At 53.3% G+C, this 12659-nt stretch overlaps 1 long non-coding RNA gene across 1 annotated transcript; it reads left to right on the top strand.

Moving 5' to 3' along the window:
* Positions 1-25: 25 nt before the first annotated feature.
* Positions 26-12532, top strand: LOC122227602. Its single transcript, XR_006206144.1, has 5 exons — positions 26-248; positions 339-485; positions 868-1025; positions 10418-10564; positions 12319-12532. It is a non-coding gene; the product is annotated as an uncharacterized LOC122227602 (long non-coding RNA).
* Positions 12533-12659: the final 127 nt, after the last annotated feature.

Below are 12659 nucleotides of genomic sequence, written 5' to 3'. Positions count from 1 at the left end.
AGCAACGCTGGGCGGGGCTCACGTTGCTAGGCCCGAGTAGGAGTCCCCAGGGACCGGAATGGCCACCCAGCTCCCCTCGGCTTCAGTGGAGGGCGCCCCACGAAGCTGCTCTCTCGCGACTTTCTCCGGGTCTCAGCTTCCCTCAGGCTGGACGCAGTTTCTGAGGGTCCTTCCGGTTCACACCCTCCGAGACTCCGTGATCCTCTGGGCTATGGAGCGAGGAACCCTGGGTCTTTGTGCACGTGTCTGTACGCTCGCTTGTGCGGTAGCGGGGGAGAGGGGGGTCGCATTTGGGTTTCCATAGCAACTGTTCCTGTGTCATCCCATTTCTTCCAAAGGTTTGAGCGGTAGCGTCTACAAATTTACATATATCTGCATGTCATTAACATAGAGGCGGGGCCGGAACTTGTTTGGGCAACTATCCCTGGACAGTTCCCTTTGCTTCCTCTCTCATCCCGCCTGAAGGGCACGTGGGCAGCGCAGGCGTGAGTGTTTTTCTTGTTAATGTTCCCAGAATCGGGGTGGGTGGGTGAACTGTAATACTGACTCCTGGTTCTGGCCCCCGGTCACCTTACTGAACCATTAGTATGAATTCATCCAGGTACCCTTGACCAAAGACCTTTACCAGCACCCCCAGGCAATGCCAGGCCCTGGTTGGAATCCCAGTCTGCCCTTTCCTGTCTGTGTGGCCTTGGGCAAGTTTAGTTCCCCTCTCTATGGCTCAGTTTCTTTCTTTGTAAATAGGATCTTAATCCCTAATTTATCAGGTGATGTGACTCTTCAATGAGATGTCACTTTTCACATACACTTATGCTGCTTCTGGCACATAGCAAGCCCTTACTGGTAGCTTCCACCCTCCTTCCATAGAGCCCAGCTCCTCTCAGGACCCAACCAAAGCAAATCAACATCCTCTGCAGCTCAAGACTTGACAACTAAACACCAGGAAGAACTTCCAGATGTCAGGATTCGAGGCAAAGGATGAGGACTATTGGTTTGCCTGTTTGTCCTTGGAGGCTGGAGGCCAGGTTAGTGAAGCATGGGACCCCTATCTCTCACCCATCACCAACACCACACACACATGCACATCCTTACACCCCTTTCCCTCTCAGGGACCAGTTGTTTCCAGACACCTTGCATTTCTGTCTCAAATGTGCTGGAGCCCAGGACCTCTGCAGCAGTGGCAGCTGAGTTTGAGAGGCTTAAAAACCGGAGCTAGGGAGGTGGTGACCAAGAAGGTCCCTTACAGGAGTGAGATGTCTAGGGTGGATCAGGGTCTGGCCAGAGGCTGATGGCAGAAACTTTGGAGAGTCAAACATCTGAGCCTTTACAAGGGAGGACTGGGAAACCCTAGAGCCACTCCCTTGCTCTTTCTGGGGCTCAGGGTCCCCACTGTGGACAATTGGGACTCCTCTGCTGAGACATGGGGCAAAAAAAAAAAAAAGGCAGAGGTCAGTTCAGGGTGAAGAATCCTCACTGCTGTAGTTGTGTAGTCATGCCATGGAGGCAGTGAGTTCCTTGTTGTTGGGGCTTTGAAAGCAGGGGCTGAGCAGGACTGAGAGCACGGCTGGGAGGGAGCAGCAGATCTCCTTCTGGAATTTCTTGTTCTTGTTTGGACGCTAGTTGCTCCGTATAGCCTCTTCGAAAGCTGGAAAGTCCTCCCCGGGTCTATATTCAGCCTTTCCTCCTCTGGCCTTCTTGCCTTCCTTTCTCCCAGAGTCTCTGTGACCTTAACAGCCTTGACTGCCAGGGTCAGAGGGGAGGCAGAGGAGGTGTTAAAGGAGGAGAACCAGTTCCACTCTGTGTTGGTCTCTTAGTTCTCAATTAGGTTCGGATAATTAAGATAAATGAGGCTGGCTCCTCTCCTGGGTAGATGAAGTTTGTTGGTGTTGGAGAGGGAGTGTAGGAGCTGGATTCTGATTGGTTGTTTGGCTTCCTGGAGGAGTTAGGATTACATGGGGGCTAATACCCTACAGTTGTCACTCTGACCACTGTATACAAGACTGCTGTCTGCCTGCGGATGGCAGCGGGCCAACTCCTTCCCTTGTAGCCACATGCGCTCCACAGGTAAGGGTTCCAGGGACGGGCTGAGAGCCTGGCAGTGCCCGGCTGGCCCGCTTGTGTCCCACTCTGGGGGCCAATTAAGTCTCCATCCCTAGCCGTGCCGATTAACAGTTAATAAGGCAGCAAACACCTGCAGCTACGGAGGCGAATTAAGAGCAACAGTCGGCATAATACACAACCCGATAAGTGAGCAATTAACAACCAGAGAAAGATTAATAGAACCAATTACGTCCTACTCGGAGCTCTGTAAATACGACTGTCAATGGCTGAGGGATTCAGAGCAGTCCTGCCCAGCCCCACCCCAGGCCACAGCTTCGGAAGGGAGGGGAGCCAGCCCAGCCAGCCTGTGAACTCCAGACCCCAGAGCCATGTACACACGAGAAATGCACATATATGCAAACACGCACACGGACATATACAGGTATACGTCTGTGGAGAGATGGTCCACAAGATACAGGCACATGATACACAAGTCCCCTACTGTCATCCACACTCACAAAAATGTGTACACAGAGGTACACGTAAGTTCTGCCAGAAATATGCAGAGATCCAGAAAAAGACCCGCAAAGGGACACTTGCGTGTTTTGCACAGAGCTAGAGCCACATAGACTACAAGACACGCAGTGACACGAGTACAAATTTGCACACGTAGATACACACAGCTATCTACTCATGGAGTCCCCTATACATGTGGCCCTCCTTTGATGCCCACCTTGCAAAGGGTCCTCTACAAGAGAGCTGCAGCAGGGAATCGGACTGAGCACGGAACAAGGGCGGGAAGGGACAGAATGTGTGTGAACACACACATGCAAGCGTGTCTGCAAGCATGTAATAAGCATGTGTGTCCTTGCAGCTCATGGGCATGTTCTCGTGTGTAAATAGGCATGCACCTTACATCTGTGTGCCTGTGTGAATGTTTGTGTGTCAAAATGTACGCATGGGTGTATGTACATGTGCTTGTGTCCAGTGGATCTGTGACTGTCATGTGGGCTTCTGGTTCACAAGTGACCCTGTGCCAGTGTTCATGTCTGGGTCGCCGTGTGTCACTACTTGAGAGTGGCTTTACGTGTGTCCTGCCTCTGTGCTGTGGCAGGTGAGGGGGGTCCCCATGGGATGCTCCCCAGGGAGCCTGGGAGCTCTGATGGCACCTGAAACTGGGGGCCACCTCTAGGAAACAGGGCTTTAGGACTCCTAGGGCCCACTTGGTTTTCCCGAGAGGGACTTCCAGCCCATCTAGTGGGATTCAGCACCCCTGGGCCACCCAGGTCGAGGAAGAGAAATGAGAATCGTTTCTAAAGAAATGGACCTGGAGGTTAATTTCTCTGGACTGAAAGCTAGGAATGGGTACCTTTCTCTCAAGGCCATTGCGCCTGTCCCCACCAGACCTGACCCTCCCCTCTCCCATCTCTGCTGGGAACTTCCAATGGAAAACCTACAGAGCCAAGACCCAAACGCTTTGCCCATATTCTGGGACATACGTCGTCATACACAGAAACCCCAGCCCCCAAGGATCCAATCATGTGGCCATACAAACATAGACAGTCATGAATGCAAACGTAAAATTCTACCCACGGTCAACCTAGCCGCCCACACACAGTGTCACCACACAGGAAATCACATACATACACACACACACACACCTGCACTCCCACAGGCCCCTACGCCCATTACTCTCTGAGATGAGCCCAGTGCCAAGCTGGAGGGCCCAGGGGGCGTCCTGCGACAGGTCCCCCCATCTCCTTCAATACCAGCCTGGCCAGATGGTGGAGGCTGCCGGGGCCCCAGGAGAGCTCTCTATCACTGCTAACCCGCCAGTTGACAGGCGGGCGTGCTGAGGCCTGGCCCGGCCAGAGAGGGGCAGGGGTGGAAATAAGGAGGTAATGAAGCTTGCCAGCACCCTCCACACCCCGCACCCCAGACCTGGATGGTGCCTGCCCCAGGGCCTTTCGTTGTTGGGCAGGGAGGAACTTCTGAGCAGGGACGCACAGGCACAGAGATGCGTGGATTCATACAGGGCCACTCCCACACACTCAGGCTTCCACAGGGCACAGAAGGACCCAGACGCAGGCAGGCACCTCCTCTCGCACCCACAGGTACAGCTACCCCGTCCCCAGGCAGCAGCCACTCACCAACGCCAGGGCTGACTTTGCAGAAAGCCTGGCCAGGCCCCTAGCCCCCCTCTGCCTCCTACCATCTAATGAAAGCAAACAAGAAACGGATCTGTGGGCCCCCAAAGCCAAAACATCTGCTGTAGCTCTGTCCTTCTGTCAGTGAATCCAGCCTTCTTTTGACGATTAGTCATTCGATTTTTGTTTTTCATTCATTCACTCAACCAGTGTTCACTCATTCATTCGGCCCATAAGGACATTAAACAAACCATTATATTCAGTCCAGTGACCTGGCTGTCCTCCTAGCATCTGGCATCCTGGCATCCTGGCCCGGGGGTATGGTAGCTGGGGAGGGAAACAAGGGGGGAGTCTGGGCTCAGAGGGATGGGGGCAGGGAGTGGAAGGGATGTCCCCATCCCTTACTTTCTCAGTCTCTCAAAGTGAAAGAAAAGGTGCTTCTTTTGCAGCTGGAGGGAAAAAAGCCAAATCCCGGGATAATATAGATAATAATAGTGAACACTTACAAGCCCTTACTCTGTGCCAGGCGCTGCTCTAAGTGCTTTACATGAATTAACTCAGTTCTTCCTCCTAACAGCTGCATGAGGCAAGTACTATTATTAACCCCACTTGGGAGTGTAGGGAGGTTAAGTAACTTGCCCAAGATCAAACAGCTTCTCAGAGCCACCCCGAATGTTTACACAGCTTAGGGCAAGAGTATAACAGGAGACCCCTAGACCTCCACCCCCGCCCCCCTCCTCTTCCGTCTCTGGGCTCCAGGCAGCAGTGTGAGGGGCTTCGCGTGCAGGCCTGCGGATGCCCCAACACTAGAGTCCCTGCTTGTTCCACGTTCCTGGTAAATAGCCACCCTTCGGGCTTGAGGAGACAGATGTGGAGAAGACGCCACCCAGGCCTTGGCAGCTGGCTTAGGGCTCTGGGGGCAGGGAATTCTAGGGTCCTGTGTCGGGGTATGGTCTAGCAGCGGGCTGGAGCACCAGGTGGGGACAACCCTGTGGGCCTTCGGACCTTGAAATTCTTCATCCCATGCAGAAGAGGGTCGTCCGAAGTAGAGGGGGAGGGCAGGGGCCTCCATTGCCCAGGTCTGAGAGTATTGGAGCTGGTAAGCGGTGGTCCAGGGTACCATCCCAGGCACTCTGGCTAGTTCAGCTCTTAACTAGACTGGTAGGGGCTGAGGGGCCAGGGGGCTGACAGGAGGGGCAAAACTAGCTGAGTGTTAACTTCCCCACCCCTACTCCCAGTTCTGCTCTTACCAAATTCAGGCCGTTTCCCCCAAGGGGACTGACTGCTCTGTGCCCAGCTTTGAGATTGACTCAATCTTGTTGCCCCTCCAACCGCACCCCCACTGACATCCCCACCCCTCTGGCCCTGGCATTAAGGAAGATACGGAGGCTCCCAGATTAAATGTGGACCTGGACCAGCCACACCAGGGCACCCAGCTCCCTGCCTCTGTTTCCCTGGCCCCCAAATCACCGGCTGCCTCTCCAGAGGCTTTTTCACACAATTACTCAGGCTAGGAATTTTGATCTCCGGTGCCAGCTAGACCCTTGTTATGCAAATATAGGCAAATGAGATGCAAACAGAGCCGGCCCAGATTAACAGAGAAATCCCCAGCAGCTGGAGGAGTCACCGAAAAGTCAACTGGCTGGAGCAAGCTTTCCCCAAACCCCCTTATCCAGCCTCCGTCCACCTGGATCTGTCTGGTCCCTCCCTGTCCTTGCCACCGCTCTCCTGCCCTGCTCAGGAGCTAATTGCTCAAACTTAGGGGGGGTCTGGAAAAGGGGGGACACCAAGGCACAGACTCTCTACCACCTTTCCAGTTTGAGATCTCTGTTCTCCCCCCATTTTTAAGAGATCCAGGCATGGGTGGAGGTTAGGGGTAGGGGTGGTGATTGGGGCTGGGAGAGAGGGAGAACTCTGTTTTCCCTCTGTGGAAAGGGGAATATTCTCTCTCTCTCTCTCTCTCTCTCTCTCTCTCACACACACACACACACACACACACACACACAGACACGCACACACGCACACAGAGTTGACCTGGGAGTTACCCCTAAGATGCACACACATATACCCCATATACCACCTCACGAATCTGGCCAAGGTCCACCCTCTCCTTCTTCCCTCAACACACTGTAAATTAAGCCACAGACATCAACACACTGCAGTGGGAGGGTAGGCTGTGTCCCCCATTCCTGGGCCCTGGAGGTTAGAGGGTACAGCAGGTGGGACCCCGGGTCTGTGTGAAGACAGAAGGGAGTAGAAGATCCTATCCAGGGCATGACCCTGGGGAAGGAGGCTGGGGGTGTGTGGAAGAAGCCTGGCATGGGCAGTGCCCACCAGAACCCCCCGGGGGGGGGCTGAGGCTGGTGTCTATGTCTTCAGGCCCTGCCCAAGGGAGCCAGGCCCGCTGGCCGGCCCAACCAGCCCAGGCCCAACTTCTAAAAATAAGAGCCGAGAATCTAAGCTCCTGGTTGGTTGTACAGGAGCCTGTTGCCTTGGCAACCCCTTCTCAGAGGCCTCCCTCCCGGCTGCCCCGTTTGGCTGCTGGTCCCTGTGCCAGTCCCCTCTGCTGGCCCCTCTGCCAGCCCTCTGTCTGTCCTCCTGGGGAGGGAGGACGGCTGTGGGGCGGGGGGGTGGAACGGTCGGAGGACCTGGGGACTCTAGCTGAGCCCGAGGGCCTGAGTGTGAGACCCGTCTGGGGCTGTGTCGGAGGATTGTCTGATGGTGGGTGTGTGACTGTGTGTGCGACAGGCCTGCGTCTAACAGCCTGCGTCAGGCTGTCTCTGTGTACATCTCTGCCTGTGACTTGACTCTCAGAGTCCCCGTGGGTGACTGTGCTCTCTCTCTGTGGATCTGGGTCTATGTGTGTGACGGTATTATGTCCCAAGGGAAGATCTGGCTGTCTGCTCCTGCCTGTGCCCACCCCCACTCCCTGTGGGCTTTCCCTTCACCCTGCCCGCCTCCACTTTCTGGGGGTGCAGGCTGGGAGTACAGAGGCACATGGGTGCCCGGGGTGAGCCAGAGGTCAAGTGTGGTGACTGGGCCAAGTTCAGCCTCTTCTAGGGTCTGCAGGTAAATATCAAATAAGGCTCAAATCTGACCCTCTGGGCGGGGTGGGGGGCTGAGGGGGGGGTTGGGGGTGCAATTCACTCCTGAAACCGTGTGATCTAAATTTCTGAGTGTGTGCCTGTATGTGTGTGTGCTGTAGTCCCTGTCAGAGGCAGAGCCTCCCCTCCCCCACCCGGCCTCCCCTCTCCAATTAATCACCAAGTCCTGTCAAATCTCATCATCACTGCTCTAGCTAGCTCTCGCTCCTCCTCTCTTCCTCTCTGCCACCTGCACCCAGCCCGGGCCAGACCCCTCCCTCACCCAGGCAATGCAACAGCCTCCTATCAGCGTTCCCTACCTTCCAGACTCCAGGTCGAGCCTCGCCCTCTCTCCTGTGCCCCTATCCTCTCCTCCATTCAGTGGCCACAATGACGATCCTTTAAAACACAACTCAGATTCTGTTACACCCCCTGCTTGGATCTTTGTTCTCAGGGCAAAGCACCAGCTCCTCAGCTTGGTCTTCTAGGCTTTCCCCAGTCTGGTCTCTGCTCACCGCCTGGGGTTTACCTGTTGCCCCTTCACCCAGCCCCACGAGCAACTAAGAGTTTCCAGAAGAGATCGGGATCTCTCTTGCCTCTATGCCTTTGCACATGGTTTCCTAGCCTAGAACCAGTCTTCTGACTCTTGGAATGATAAATAAAGGTTATGTGTTCTGAGAGTTAGTACAGGCATCACCTCTACCAGGAAGCCTTCCCTGACTAGGATTAGGGACCTCTGTGTTCTCATGACATCCTGGGCTGCACCCAACCCCCCTACATTGCTTGCATTTTTTGACTTTTTCCCACAGATTTGGAGGAGACTTAGAAAAAACAAAAAAGTACCAACTGAAACCAAAAAAATCACCCCAAACCCTCTCAGATTAACTCTTGGTTTATTTCCTTCCAGACTTTATTTAAATGAATTGATTTTTTTTTTATGAAGTGAAGAGCATCCTATATGTATGGTTTTGTTTAACTTATTATAGAGTGAGCATTTTCCCAGGTTATTAAAAATTCTTCAAGAACATGACTTTTAATGGTTGCATAATATTCTTATATATGGACGTATTGTAACTTATTTAACCAACCCTCAACTGCTAGACATTTACGTTGGTTGTGATTTTTCAGTTATAGATAATGGCAATAAACATTCCTGATGCATGGTGCTTTTTCAGTATCTGGTTATTTCTTGGATTGGATTCCTAAAAGTAGATTAACAAGATCAAGGGGTGTGTTTTTAAAACTCCTGGCAGCATGGCCCAATGGCCTTCTAGAAACGCTGTTCTAGGGGAAGGCTGGCTGGCTCGGTTGGTAAGGCAGGTGACTCTTGATCTCAGGGTTGTGAGTTCGAGCCCCACGTTGAGTGTAGAGCCTACTTTTAAAAAAATGTAAGAAAAGTTGTTCTCATCTACTCTTCCATCAGCAGAGTCTGAGAGTGCCCCAGATTTCAGTTCACATCAACGCTGTCTTTAGAAAAAAAAAAAAAAAAAACTGTATTAATTTCAATAGGTAAAACCACATCATATTGTTGTCTTAATTTGCATGTCTTTGATTACTGTTGAGGATAAACCTTTTGTATTTTCTCTTTCGTGTCATGCACAGAACGCACTGAGCTATAATTATATTTTTACATCCTGCCTCTCCTTCACCAACCTCGGCTCTTGAGGGCAGAGCCTATTTGGGGCCAATTCTCTGTATCAGGAGCAGGGACCAACTGAGGACGTGTTCCCAGAGTACTAGATGGATCGAAGACCCTTGTCTTCAGCCTGAGCTTTGACATCGGGCAGACCTGGGGTCAAGCTTACCTCTGAGAGGTGGACCTGGGCAAATCACTTTGCTTGTGGGGGCCTCAGTTTCCTCACATGTTAAGTGGATTTGAGTGAGGATGAAACACAGTGAAGAGTGTGAAGAGGTGTGTAAAGGGCTGTGGGCAGTGGCTGTTGTTTGAGGTCTGCTCATGTTTAGGATGTTGGCTTTGCTGAGACAGGAAGGAAGGCTCAAGAATAGTCAACTCCCCGCTCCCAGAGATGAGATGGTACCCAGATGCCCTGGTGGTCCAGAGATGGGTCAGAGTAAAGGTTCTGGGCAAGATTGGGATGGGCTATGACAGCAGGCAGGCCTAAGTTCAAGTTCGATTGGGACAAGGGGGTTTGTGCCCTTGTCTAATTCTGAGAAGGGAAATGCTGGCTTTGTTTGCATCTGGCAGGGTTTGTGTGTTGTGTGTTGTGTGTTGTGACCCACGCCATTGCCCAGTATGTGTAATCACCACCACTAGTGCCCACTAAACAAAGAGGGAGAGTGCCTTTGTCCTGGTGGCACAGCATCGCTTCCTGAGATTGGCCCTCTGCCGTAGGGAACGTCTTGGAGACAAACCCTAGCTGGGGGCGCCCTCACCCACTCTGGCTCAGGACATGTTCCAAGACAGACACGCACAATTTCTCTGCACATTACAAGCCTAATGATACTGTCATTCGGAGTCTGGAAATGAGGAGAAATCGGCTTTTTCTTGGTAATTAACGTGAGTGATGGGCCTTGAGATGGAGTGGCAGCCCCCCAAGGGAGAACCAAGCTCTCAGGAAAGTCAGCTGGGTCTTCCCCCTGCCTCCAGGAAGGTCTGTATTCCACCCTTGGCCTCCGCTCAGTCTCCTTTAGGTAGGCCAAGGCCCCCTCCCCCCTCCCCGTTGTCCATTCCTTTAGGGATGGGGCTGAGCCCTGGTGGTCAGGAGGTTCCTCCTTGAGTCTGCCCATCGTCCTTCGTGTTGCAGTTCCATTTGCTGTGCCATCGCCCTCGTGAGAGCTGCCTTTATTGGGGAGGGGCATCCTTAGCTTAGTGGGGATTTCTGTATCTCATTTGTTGAAAGCGGAGCTGAAAACAGCTGGGTAAGAATGGGTTGGAGGGGGTCCTCCAAGCTTTGTGAAGGTGTTCAGGAAGAAAACCTGGAGGGATGGGGTCAGGGCGTGGCTCCAGTGAACAGAGGGCTGAAATCTGACCCAGCTTTCCTTCCATAAGTGAAGCATCCACCAGATTCATAAATATTTCTCTGGGTCTCTGCCTCAGTTTCTCCACCATCCTCAGGGGATTTTTCTTTTTTTTTTAATCTCCTCCCTTTGTCTTCTCTATTCATGTGCTTTCTATGCCGGACGAAGATGACACAGAGTAAATCAGCTCCGGGCCCTACCCATGAGCAGCAGGCAGGCACTGATACCACCAGCTCCAGTGTGGAGTGAACAGTGCCACGGAAGAAGGTGACAAAGGGAGCCCAGAGGAGAGAGAAGAATTGGGGCTTCCTGGAGGTATCTGGGAGGCAGAGGAGGGGGCCCTGGAAGGACCTTCCTGGGTAACAAGGAAGGGGTGTTAGGACAGCAATCCAGGCAGAGGGAACAGCATAGCCAAAGGCCGGGAGGTGGGAGAGAGGCTGGCACAATCAGGAACCGGGGTCTGGTTCCCAGGACACCGGGTGGCTGTGCAGGCGGAAAGGGAAGGAAACCTGGGAGGTCCACAGTGGCCAGATGGTAACAGGCAGGGAATGCAGAGTGCTTGATCTTATCCCGAGAGCACTGGGGAACCATTGAGGGTTTAAACAAATGAGGAATCTGGTTTGCTTTGCTCGTTAGAATGATCACTTGGGGAAAATATGGACAGGGGATGAGGGGCAGAGCTGGCAGCTCTGTGGTCCCGGACAAGAGCAGTGGCTTCTAGCCGTGTTCAGAGGGGAGACTGGAGGTGACCTCACAGGGGCGGCTGTAGGTGGGATGCGTGGTTGCTGGTGACCCAAGGTCAGGACCCAGGATGAGTCCAGGCACAGTCTCCTCCTCCCACCCTGAGGCCCCAGGGGCTCCCAGGCCTCCGGGAGCATGCCTCAGTTTGCTGTAATGGTGCTCTCTGCCTGGCCTTACCCACCTCTATGGCCTCAGCCCTCCTACCCCCCTATGTGCGCCTGTGCTCTAGCCTAACTAGTGTCTCCGTTGGTCCTGAGCTCACATGAACCACTCAAACATCCAAGCCTTTAGACGGTTAATTACTGTCCCCCAATCCTCCCACCTCTTCAGTGAAGGCGGCCCTGCCTGCCTCAGCTCCCCTGTCCCCACTATCCACCTTTCCTCCCCTTCCTCTATATCCTTCGTTTAAAGGCCTGGACGGACCATGTCATCAGCACAAACAGCTAAACAGCGCTTAAAGATCCTTAAATTAGAGAACTGCAGACTTCGCCGGGTCAGGGCGGAGCTGGCAGCTCCCATCCTCTAGGGGCTCGACAGGACCAGGCCCGGTGAACGGTCTCGTCTGCAGCTATCTTGCCTCGGCCAATGGAGCTGTCGTTATTGCTCCAAATTAGGCACCAATTTGCCCGTGTAATTGTTTGCTAATTGGCATGAAATCCTAATGTAATTAGTTGGGCCCCTTATCGGGGAGCCTGGGGAGCCAGAGGCGGTGGGGGGCCGCTGGAGCCAGGGGGGTCTAGGAGGCTGGGGAAATGTTCTGAGAGAGGAGGCCCTGGGTTGCCACCAGGGCTGAGATAACGACTGATAGAAATCGCAGGATCTCACAGTTGAAAGGGCCTTTGGAGAGGCCAGCACTTGCTGCCTATCTTACAGATGGGGAAACTGAGGACAGGTTGGGAGAGGAAACTCCTGGGAGCTGGTGGCAGAGCTGGACCAGATATCCAGGTCACCCGTCTACACTGACCACAGCTGTAGCCTGGCTGTGGGTCAGGATGGCATTGCCCATGCTGTCTGGCCTCTATTTAAAAAAAAAAAAAAAAAAAAAAAGTGCCCCTTTGCGGGGGGTGGGGGGTGGAAAGTGAGTGAGGCTGTGGATACCGGTCTACCTTTTGAGTAGGAGACCCAATGGGTAGAGGCCTAGGAAGGATGTCACATGGTTAAAGTCAGAGGAGCAATGGCAGACAAGAGGCTCTGGCCCCTCCCTGGGGAATGACCTGGGTGTTGAGAGGAAAGATGGGGGTGGCTAGAAATCCTGACTTGTCTCCTACTAGCAGATCCCCCCCCCCCAAAGTTCTCCCAGACTTTGTGCCTCTTTTCCATCTCTCCAGAAAGTGTCTGGCAAAGGTGCTGGAACCAGTTCATACCAGTTTATGAGAGCCGATTGTTACATGTTCAGGAATCTGCCAGCCAATTGACTTCACGTTGGTTGTCTAAATTGGCCATCGCGGGAGGATTTACGCCAGCGAAATTGGCAACTGCTACAGATCAAGGCTGTGCCTCCCCACTTCCTCCCCAGAGCCAGCTGTGAAACAGTTAATAACACACGAACAACATCATCGAAAACGTGATGAAAGAGCCTCAGAAATTCTGATCCTGTTGGGGCTGGAAAGGTCCTGCTAGGATGTTGTCCCTCCAGATCCCACGCAGGGGGAAATGGAAGCTCAGAGGC

This window comes from Panthera leo, chromosome C1, assembly GCF_018350215.1.
Source record: "Panthera leo isolate Ple1 chromosome C1, P.leo_Ple1_pat1.1, whole genome shotgun sequence".
NCBI lineage: Eukaryota > Metazoa > Chordata > Mammalia > Carnivora > Felidae > Panthera > Panthera leo.
This window is presented reverse-complemented; position numbering and strand designations above follow the sequence as displayed.